This window comes from Nannospalax galili, unplaced genomic scaffold (assembly GCF_000622305.1).
Source record: "Nannospalax galili isolate Female #2095 unplaced genomic scaffold, S.galili_v1.0 scaffold617, whole genome shotgun sequence".
In the NCBI taxonomy this organism is placed as follows: domain Eukaryota; kingdom Metazoa; phylum Chordata; class Mammalia; order Rodentia; family Spalacidae; genus Nannospalax; species Nannospalax galili.
In genome coordinates this window covers 1573984-1583963 of record NW_008341872.1, presented here as the reverse complement: position 1 = coordinate 1583963, position 9980 = coordinate 1573984, and the positions used below count along the sequence as shown (strand labels likewise).

Here is a 9980-nt window from a genome sequence, read left to right as displayed (position 1 = left end):
GACACACACACACACACACACACACACACACACACACACACACAGAGAGAGAGAGAGAGAGAGAGAGAGAGAGAGAGAGAGAGAAACAAAATGTCCTGAGGTGAAGCAGGTAAATTGAAATGGCAGCAGGAAATTAGTGTGTGTGGCGGGGGGATGTCAATGAAAAAAGAAGTCTGGAGTTAGAGAGGTCTTTAAAGCATGGTAACATTTCAGCTTTTATTATGCACTTATTGAGCAGAGGAATGAGATACGATGAACCAGGTATTACAGAATTGTTTTGGTGTTTGTGTTAAGAACAGAGCACAAGTTGGGAGCAGTGGAGCACACCTTTAATTCCAGCACTTGGGAGGCAGAGGCAGGCAGATCTCTGTGTGATCGAGGCCAGCCTGGTCTACTTAGAGAGTTCTGGGTCAACAAGAAGACCCTATCTCAAAAAACAAACAACAACAAATAGAGTACAGGAGATACAAGAGGAAAAATAGGCAGGCCAATTAGGAGGCCAGGGGGTCAGAGCTGCTGATAGAGGAAGGTGAGGTGGAAGGGTCAGCCCTGTCAGGAGCAGGTCAAGGCTGAAACATTGAGTGGGTCCAGTAAAGACTGGAAAGAGGAAGTAGGAAAGTATAGAAGTGTTACTGCTTTGAAAGAGAGAAAAATGAAGCAGTTGCTGAAGGAGGTTTAAAACTGAGGGGTTTGATTTTTAAATAGATAAAGTACAACATGAACTGATAAAAACAACCCATTGGTTGATGATTGTACTGATTTACTGGTTGGATTAATATGATTACTATCAGTTGATATTAACCAATTATAAGGGAAGCAGGAACAATTACTACTGCAGCACCCTTGAGTAAACGAAAGGAGAAGGGCTCTTGGGCACAGGTAAAAGGAGCCCTTAGCTAGAGGTCTGGACTCTCCACCCACAGTACAGCAGGGAAGGCAGAATGTATGGATCCAGGTGCAGAAGGTATGGAGACACGGTGATAACCATGAAAGTTACAGTCTAATCATTTCCTTTTTCTTAAGGACACTGGTAGAATGAGGATGGGAGAGGTATTAGAAATCTAAAGGACAGAAGGTATGAAAACCAGGTACCTGAGAATGTGATTGCTACCCAGAAGGTATGAGGTGTGTGTGTCTGGGGGCAGGGGAGAACATTCCAGGGAGATGTGTGGTCACCTGACGTTGGAACCCCTTATGTAAGCCCCGCCTGGTTGTGTTTTCCTGCTGTTTATTATGCTGAGTGAGTTCTGATTGGGAGCTGAGTTATGTAAGGGAGTAATGATAATGACAGATTATGGAACTGAAACTGAGTAAAGAAAATAGGAACGTGGATTCAAAAGTACTACTAGAAGTGAGCTGCAAAGATTAGAGAAAAGAGTTTTCCTGGGGAAACATAAAGGAATGTATATTCACAGGCTGGCAAGATGGCCAAGCTAAATGACCTGGGTTCAGTCCCCAGAATCTACAACTTCCTCGGGTTCTCCTCTGACCTCCACATATGTGTCAATGCACACATGCACCCACACCTGCACACTCAAAATAAAAAATAAATGTAATTTCAACAGAGCAAGGTCTAATTCACCCCCAATAAAGGATACTGAAAGACCAAAGAAAGGATTCTGTTCGAGACCAGCTTGTTGAACCAATGGGTTGCTTGGGGTTACATACAGGAACATGAGTAACTCAAAGGTCACTGAGGTGTCACCTCCTGTATGGTGACTCACTGAAAAGTCCCACTGAGCACTACACTGGCAAATACGTCCCTGAAGAACCGCACCCCAACACAAACACAGAGTCATTGTCGATGACTTATATAATCTTTGGAAAGGGAAGGGCCTCATGAGCATCTTAGGAAGGCTCAAGAGTCTCTCCTCTTCCTCCAGATCTCCTGAGAGTCTTGTGAAGGTGATCACAGGTGCCCTGATTCAAAACAGCAGTGTTCTTGTCCAACCTACATGGAGCAGGAAACAGCTGTACAAACAGAGGGATGCCAAGAATGTGCCTGGGATGTGCACAATGGAGTTCAGAGTAGGTCCATGGAGTTGGGTGGCTGGTACAAGAAAGAGGACATGACTTTTGGAAGAAGGAACACTGAAGGCTGGCTGCTAGAAAATGATATGTTTGGTCATTAAGAACAGGAGGTGCTCCTGAGACTGGAAGACAGTCTGGGGATATAACTTTTCAAAAAGTCAGTGGGGAAAGAACTCAGGATGCCTAAATGACTGGAGGAGTTAAAGTATGGTATAGTCTGAATCTGGGAGCTGGGAGTAGAGAAGAGATAAAGAAATGGTCTGGAAGCAGTCAGGAGAAGCAGAGTAGAAATATCAGACCTAAGGCAGAGGGCCTATGAAGAGCCACACCAGAGAGCACTGCAGGGGAACAGTGTCCTTGGGAGAGCACGGTTTCAAGCATACCAAAAAGGCACAATGACATTTACAGATGAGAAAATAGGAGCCTGAACAGAGTAGCCAAGTTTGGCAATACTAAAGCATCAAAACAGAATGTCTAAGTCACCTGACAATTCCAAACTTATCATCTGTAATTCATTGTACTTTCTGATCCAAAATACACTTAATATCTAAACCTGTAACACAGTTACAATTCTAATTTTCCAAGCAGGTCACAAGAGACATAATGTCCCCTAGACATAGCTCTAAACACAGGCTAATGCTGACAAAAGCCTGAGAATCACGGCAGTGGATGGTGACCCAGCATCACCTCTGAGGTGGACCAGGTGAGATGCTGTGGGAGAAAGAAACCAGAAGTGAGCTAAGTCTCAGGGTTTGTTTGGGGGAATAAGTTTGGAAGAGCATGTCAATAAAGGAACTAGAAGAACGGAACAAGAAAAAAGCTTCAGTTTGGATGCAAAGTAAATCTGGGATGCCTGCAGGCTATTGAGTCAGGACATCCAGTAGCCATTGGAAAACGCAGTCTAGAACTCAGAAGAGTGAAGCTGGAGAGGTACCTTAGGAACCAACATACACACAAATGGAAGCTGAAACAGGTGAGTGGCAAACCTCAGCAAAAACGTACAGCACAGCCTTCTCGGTGTGAGGTCCAGAGCTGACGGACAGCAGCTTGCCTGGCAGTGGCCTGCTGCCTGTTAAAAAGTGATCTTGGTGGTTCAGTGGTTAAGAGTACTGGCTGTTCTTACAGACAAACCAGAGTTTGGTTCCCAGCATCTAGATGGTGGCTAACAACCAGCTGCAAGTCCTGTTCCAGGGGATCCAGTGCTTTCTTCTGGTCTCCATGCAGGCAAAACACTCAGACACATAAAATAAATAAAATGAATGAATGAAAAAAAAAGTGATTCTGTAATCCTACTTTAGTAGGATTTAAGGACAAAAACATATTTAATATCTGTATTTGTAATGGATTTAAGGGTAAAACTTGGAGACTGGTACAGGATTAGGGGAAATGCCATGCTGAGCCATACTGGATCCTGAGGTAAAGGGAGACATCTATAAAACCAATAATTCTCAGACTGTTGACTACAGTCTCCCCAAATTCATATCTACCCAAAGCTCAGAGTGTGACCTTATTTGAAAGTTAGGTTTTGCAGATACAATTAAGTTAAAATGAAGTCCTTCTAGATTAGAATGGGTCCTAAATCCAGTGCCTGGTATCCTTATAGGAGAGGACACAGAGACACACAGGAAGGTCTTAAGAGAACAGAGGCATAGATGGGATTAATGCAATTGAACACTGAGGAATAAGGCTCCTTGGCAACTACCATAACCTGGGAGAGCCTCACGAGGTTTCTGTCCAAGGAGCTCTGTTCTCAATGAATAAGTTCCTGTCCCTTCAGGCCACTCAGCTTCGGGTCCTTTGGATAACATCCCTAAGAAAATAATATGCTGTTTATTTAAATTTGGTATTTTACTATGGATCTCCTGGTATTTAGTTTGTGTTTTTAAAATATTATATAAAGAGCTGGTGAGAGGATTCAGCAATTAAAGGCAGGCATTTGTCATCAAGTCTGGCAACTTGAATTCAATCCCCAGGACCCACGTGGTGAGAGAACCAACTCCTGCAAGTTGCCCTTTCACTGCCACACACATGCTATGACATGCATCTGCCCACTCAAACACAAAATTAATAAGAATGGAATAAAATAAAGTGTTTCATGAAAATATATATCTTAATTACAAGTTTTATGTCATGGCCTTCAATTCTGCAACTGAAGCAAATGTCTCATTTAACCCCCCAGTCTAGCCCTCGGTGTTTAACTACGTGCATTAAGCTTTCCACAGCCAAGCCTCTCCTCTATTTGCAGAAACAAATATGTCCAAACAACAAAACACTGAAAGAATGCATGACTCTCCAGTAAAAGACCTTTATTTGGGGGGAATGATCACATGTTCTGCCTCATGACAGAAGCATAACCAGTCTCTTCAAAGGAACATACAGATATTGGCAAACCTTGTTTAAGAACAGCAGCCATAGCCTGTTAATTCCAGATCTTTCTTGAGAAAGAAAAATCACTTGCTGCTTTTATCAGCCTAAGATGTCAAATGGAGATGACAGGCTTGTATTCATATTGAGAAAATATCTAAAGAAAAGTTCTTCAAAGTTCAAAAGTAGATGTTTGGCCATCATGTAAGTAGAATTTTTTAAACATGGCCTCCAATTTTTAAAACATTTATTTATTTATTGGGGAGGCATGATTACATGCATGGTGTGGTATGGAGTTCAGAGGACAACTTGCAGAAGTTGGTTCTCTCCTTATCATGTGGATCCTGGGGTTGTGAGACTTGGCAGCAAGTGCTTTTACCCACTGAGCTGTCCATGGCTCCCAATTTTTGACCCACTTCCCTTGGAGATGTTGAAGCGTGTATGGCCCTGCCGCTTGCCTAGGCACAGTCTTGTAACTGGCCCAACCAGCAGAGTTCCTAGACCTGATGAGACAGGGCAATAAGTGCAGTGTTTGCCTTATTCACTAGAATCCTCTCGCTTGGAGCCCTGAGCTGCCACAAAACACCAGACTATCCTAAGCGGTCTTGCTTGTAAGGAGAGCAAGTCCCATAAGGCAACAGTGTCTGTCTTTAGCCAGTCCGGGTTGAGGGATAAGACCTGAATCCTCAAGCAGAGGGCAACCATCCCTGTCACATCTAGTCTAAATTCCTGACCAATAAAACCCACGAATACAACAAAATGGTATTTCAACACTTTATTTTAGCTAACATGATAAAAATGCTCACTTCAAAATTCAAAATTTTGGGCTAGGGAGATGGCTCGGTGGTTAAGAGCACTGGCTGCTCTTCCAGAGGAACATGGTTTAGTCCACAGCATCCACATGGTAGCTAACAAGTGTCTATAACTCCAGTTCTAGAGAGGCCTTGTTTGACCTCCACAGGCATTGCATACACAGATGCTCTTACATGCAGACAAAAATACTCATAAAATAAAAATAAACATAAAGAATGTTTGAAAATTAGCATCCAATAATGTTCTTGCCCCCCTCAATACCTTAAAACACAACATAAGTTAAGAAAGCCCTATAAACATGTAAAATTCTCTGAACTAAGCAAACTTACTGTGTCTACCACCTGATATACAAGGGTGCAACTTTGTGATTTATCTCTAAGACAATAAAGTTAAAGAATTACCACTCTGAAAGGCAGAATTTTTTTGAAAAACAGAGCTTCTGTGATTTATAGACTTCAAGTTGGGCATATAGAATTACACAGATCTCGGCATCATTTAGCTCAACAGAAATGTGTAGATTTAAGATCACAGACTATCCTCCCACACATACTTTTTTTCCTGTTTTACTATCCGGCTACCAGTTGTCACTGAAATCAACAAGTTTTGTAAGGATTTATTTCATTATTTGTTTATATGTTCATATGCATGAAAGCACCCACAGGAGCCAGAAGAGGGAGTCAAATCCTGGAGCTGGAGTCACAGGCAGCTGTGAGCCACCTGACCTGGGCGCTGGGAACTGAACTCAGGTCCTTAACAAGAGCAGCAAACGCTCCTATCTCTCCAGCCCCTAACAATTATTTTTAAGTTATACAGCAGTATTTTCCTTCCTGTCTTTCTTTTTTCTTTTTCTTTCTCTGTCTGTCTTTTTTTAGTCAGAGTCTCACTGTGCAGCCCTGGCTGGCCTGGAACTTACTATGTAGATCAAGTTGGCCTAGGACTCACAGAGATCAGCCTGCCTCTGCCTCCCAAGTGCTGGGATTAAAAGCACATACCAATATACCTGACCTAATTTTCTTTTACTATAGGTAACTGAAACATAAGCGAAACTTCAGAAATATTTTCAAGTGCTTTGGAAAAATTCAGAAATGTATTTCCAACCAATTTCTCAAGTTACTGTTCACAAAATAGAATTACAAATACTAAAGAGGATGATTAGTAATGCGAAAGCACACTTTGGTCAGTGGTACATAGTGAGTGACCCATCTCTGAAAAGCTTGGGACCACACAAGCATACTGCAGATTTTGTCTACCTCTGTGTAGACATTTTACCTATTAAACATCCCTAACCATAAAATCTAGAATACTTCAGAATCTGAAACTTTTCTTTCAGAACAATTTTTATTTATGTTTATGTGTGTGTCTGTGTGTCTTGTGTGGTTGCAGGTGTCTCTGGAGGCCAGGAGGAGGACAAGCTGGAATTACAGGTAGTTGGAAGCCGCCTAATGTGGGTACTGGGAACTGAACTTGGATCCTCTGGAAGAGCAGCACACACTCTTAATCTCTGAGCCATCTCTCCCACCCCCAGAATCTGAAACTTTTTAAAAACTATCTTTCAATGTTTTCCAGGGCTGGAGAGATGGCTCAGAGGTTAAGAGCACTTGCTCTTACAGAGGACCTGGTTCAGTTCCCAGCACCCATATGCAGCTCATAATGTTCATAACTCCAGTTCTAGAGGACCCAATGCCCTTTTCTGGCCTCCTTAGGCACCAGACATGCATGTTGAATTTATGCATACACACATGCAGGTAAAAATACTCATATGCAAAAAATTAAATCTTTAAAAATAAGCTGGGATGGTGGCCCATGCCTTTAATCTCAGCTCCTGGGATACAGAGGCAGGCATCAGATCTCTGTGAATTCCAAGCTAGCAAGGTATACATAGAGAGATCCAGGCTAGCCAGGGCTGTATAGTGAGATCCAGGCTCCAGTGTATGGGACATCTGAGGACACAAATTAGACTCTATAGGCCATATATATATATAATTATACTGTATGAAATATATAATAGACTACATTAAATTGGGCAGGGGGGCAATAGGGAAGAGGATTTAAACACCATCAAATTGTACTGTATGAAAGGCACAAAAATAAACTATAAAGGGAAAAAAACGCTTTAGACTTTGGGATGAAATCTGTTTTCTGGTTTTCGGTTTTCGTTGTTCAGACAGGGTCACCCGTAGGCCCAGCTGACCTAGAATGTGCTATGTAGGCCAGGCTGGCCTCAGTCTCACAGAGATCCACCTGCCTCTGTCTCCACAGTACTGGGATTAAAGGGGTGTGCCACCATCTTGGAAAGATTTTTGATTTAGGGACTTTAGGTGTTTGTTGGGGATGCTGAACCAACATTAGTATTTCTTCGTGAATTTATTTTATATTAGGTATTGGTTTCTCCTTCTTATTACACTTTATTCTGTGGAGGGAGCATGTTCATGCCATGTCCCCCATGTGGACGTCAGACTTGTGGGAGTGTTTTCTTCTATCATGGATCAAACTCTGGTAGTCAGGCTTGGCGGCAAGTGCTTTTACCTGATGAGTCAGCTTGCCAGCCCTTAATTTCTTATTGTGCATCTTGGAGGTCTATAATAATTGGCAAGTGACTAAGTGGATCTAGGATAACAATTTCCACTGGCAGAACTAAGAGCCAGTATCACCATATGGAGAGCCTGCAGAGTGGTAATGTAGTCTGACATATATAATTTCACAGAATGAAGTTCATAGTACTCTATCACTGAATAAAGACTGAACCTGTGACTATTTTTGTTGTTGTTTTGAGACAAGGTCTCCCTATACCCCCAGCTGGTCTGGAACTCACTAGGTAGAACAGGCTGGCCTCAATTTCAAGAGATACCTGCCTCTGTGTCCTGAGTGCTGGGATTAAAGGTGTGTACCACCATATATACCACTCCCTTGATTACTTCTGGGGCCGCTAAAGCTACAGATTTATTTAAATCACCCAAGGAAACACATCACAGACATATGTATAGGGATTATCAGAAATGTGTATAACTACAACTATGCTATTTGGAACTGAGTTTTGTAACATTTCAAGCATCTGTTTATATGGATGGGTTTTTGCCTGTTTCCAATTCTAAGTGTCTTACCACATGTTTCCCACTTCCCATTCCAACCTATCCCACCATGGCCATACTGGCCATTGTTTTGTACTGGATTCCTATACTAGGTCTCAACAGAACAGATTAAAAATAAAAATGGGATTATTCAGATTAATGTTTCATGTCCCCAAACTCAAATTAGGTTGTTATCTGGCCTTCTCCAAATATCAGGAATATGTCCCTGACAGTCCAGTTTCAATAGACATGAGAGAGCCAGGTGCCTTTAGTTCCAGCACTCGGGAGGCAGAGGCAGGTGGATCTCTGTCAGATCATGGTCAGCCTGGTGTGCACAGCAACTTCCAGGTCAGCTGGGGCTACAGGGAAACCCTGCCTCAAAAAGACTAAAATAAATATAAATAAATAAATAAATAAATAAATAAATAAATAAATAAATAAATAAATAAATAAATGGAGGAGGAAGACCAAAGAGAAAGAGAGCAGGTAGGCAACAGCCACCCAGAAAACATATTCACGCTGGCCATGATATTGGCTTGAGAGTAGTGGCTTTAATTCCATCTCACAATCTTTTCGCCCATTTCGTCTATCTGTAAAATTACACGAAGCCTTTGGACATTTTAAGTTTAAATTCACATTTTATTTCTAATATTCTTTGGTTTCCATTCGGGCTTTAAACAACACACAAAACAAACTAAAAACTCCAGCTGCTTCTCATGCCCAGCCTCTCAAGGATAATCCAAATGAAAATTAAATTTAAAATTACATTACTCTCCAGCCTGGCCACGTGCGGCTCCTCTGAGCCTTCATACACAGAGCAGCTATAAATAACTCAAGCTCTCATATAATAAACCCAAACGACATCTTTTGCAGTTGCTTCCTTTCGACAGAACCCCAGCTTGGAAGGCGATGCACTATGGTAAGGCGCGTCTTTCCACACCTATTAAGCCTTGAGGACTCCTGAGGTTGGAGGAAATCTCGGAAGATTTTACACTGAAGAGCCTTGGGACCAAGGTCGGGGAAGAGGACTAACCTGGGCATCCGCACCGCCCCACGCGCCAAGCGCTCCGACTACAACCGACCTCAGCTGTTGACGTCACAGGAGGCTGGCGCTGCAGGGGACTGGATGGCGACGTCACTGGCGCGCACGCGTAGAAGGCAAGTTAGACCAGGCTACTGGACGGGTGGCGAAGGGAGCCGCTCGGACGGGCCTAGAGGGAGGCTTCCGGAAGCCGCTCTTCCGGTGTCACCCCACCCCACTGCACCCCCGCTGCGCGCCCGGCTTCCCTGAAATGACGAGGTCGGCGCCCTCCTCCCGCTGGGCCCCGCGCGTGCGCAAAAGCACGCACCCTTTCCTAGCTGGGAGCCGGGGCCAGGCTCACCTGTCTACCGGGTGGCCGCATATTGTCAGCGAGTGGCTGTAGGGGTGGCCAGCCTGCGCGGTTCCTTCCCGCTTACTGCGGATCTCGAGCTTTCCTGGGGCCTATGAGGGGTCGTGGTGGCCGAGGTGTTGGCGGAGTCCCTTCGGATTGGAAACGCTGTGATCAAAGTCGTCTTAATCAAGTTCCCTTGGCCCTGAACAAACTTCGTAGAGGGTTCTTATCGAGAAGATAAAGCGCAAATGATGTCATGGCCTTGGCATTTTTAAAAGGTCCTAAAGTTTTGAAGTTATGGAGAGCCTAGACAGCGTTCTATGAGCTCCTT

The 9980-nt window shown here is 43.4% G+C and overlaps 1 long non-coding RNA gene across 2 annotated transcripts in view; it reads right to left on the bottom strand.

Moving 5' to 3' along the window:
• Positions 1-9410, bottom strand: part of LOC103737622 — a 190307-nt gene extending 180897 nt beyond the window's left edge. For both annotated transcript variants that reach the window (XR_607409.3, XR_003850210.1), the window contains exon 1: positions 9310-9410. This is a non-coding gene — a long non-coding RNA (uncharacterized LOC103737622). The remainder of the gene's footprint in view (positions 1-9309) is intronic.
• Positions 9411-9980: the final 570 nt, after the last annotated feature.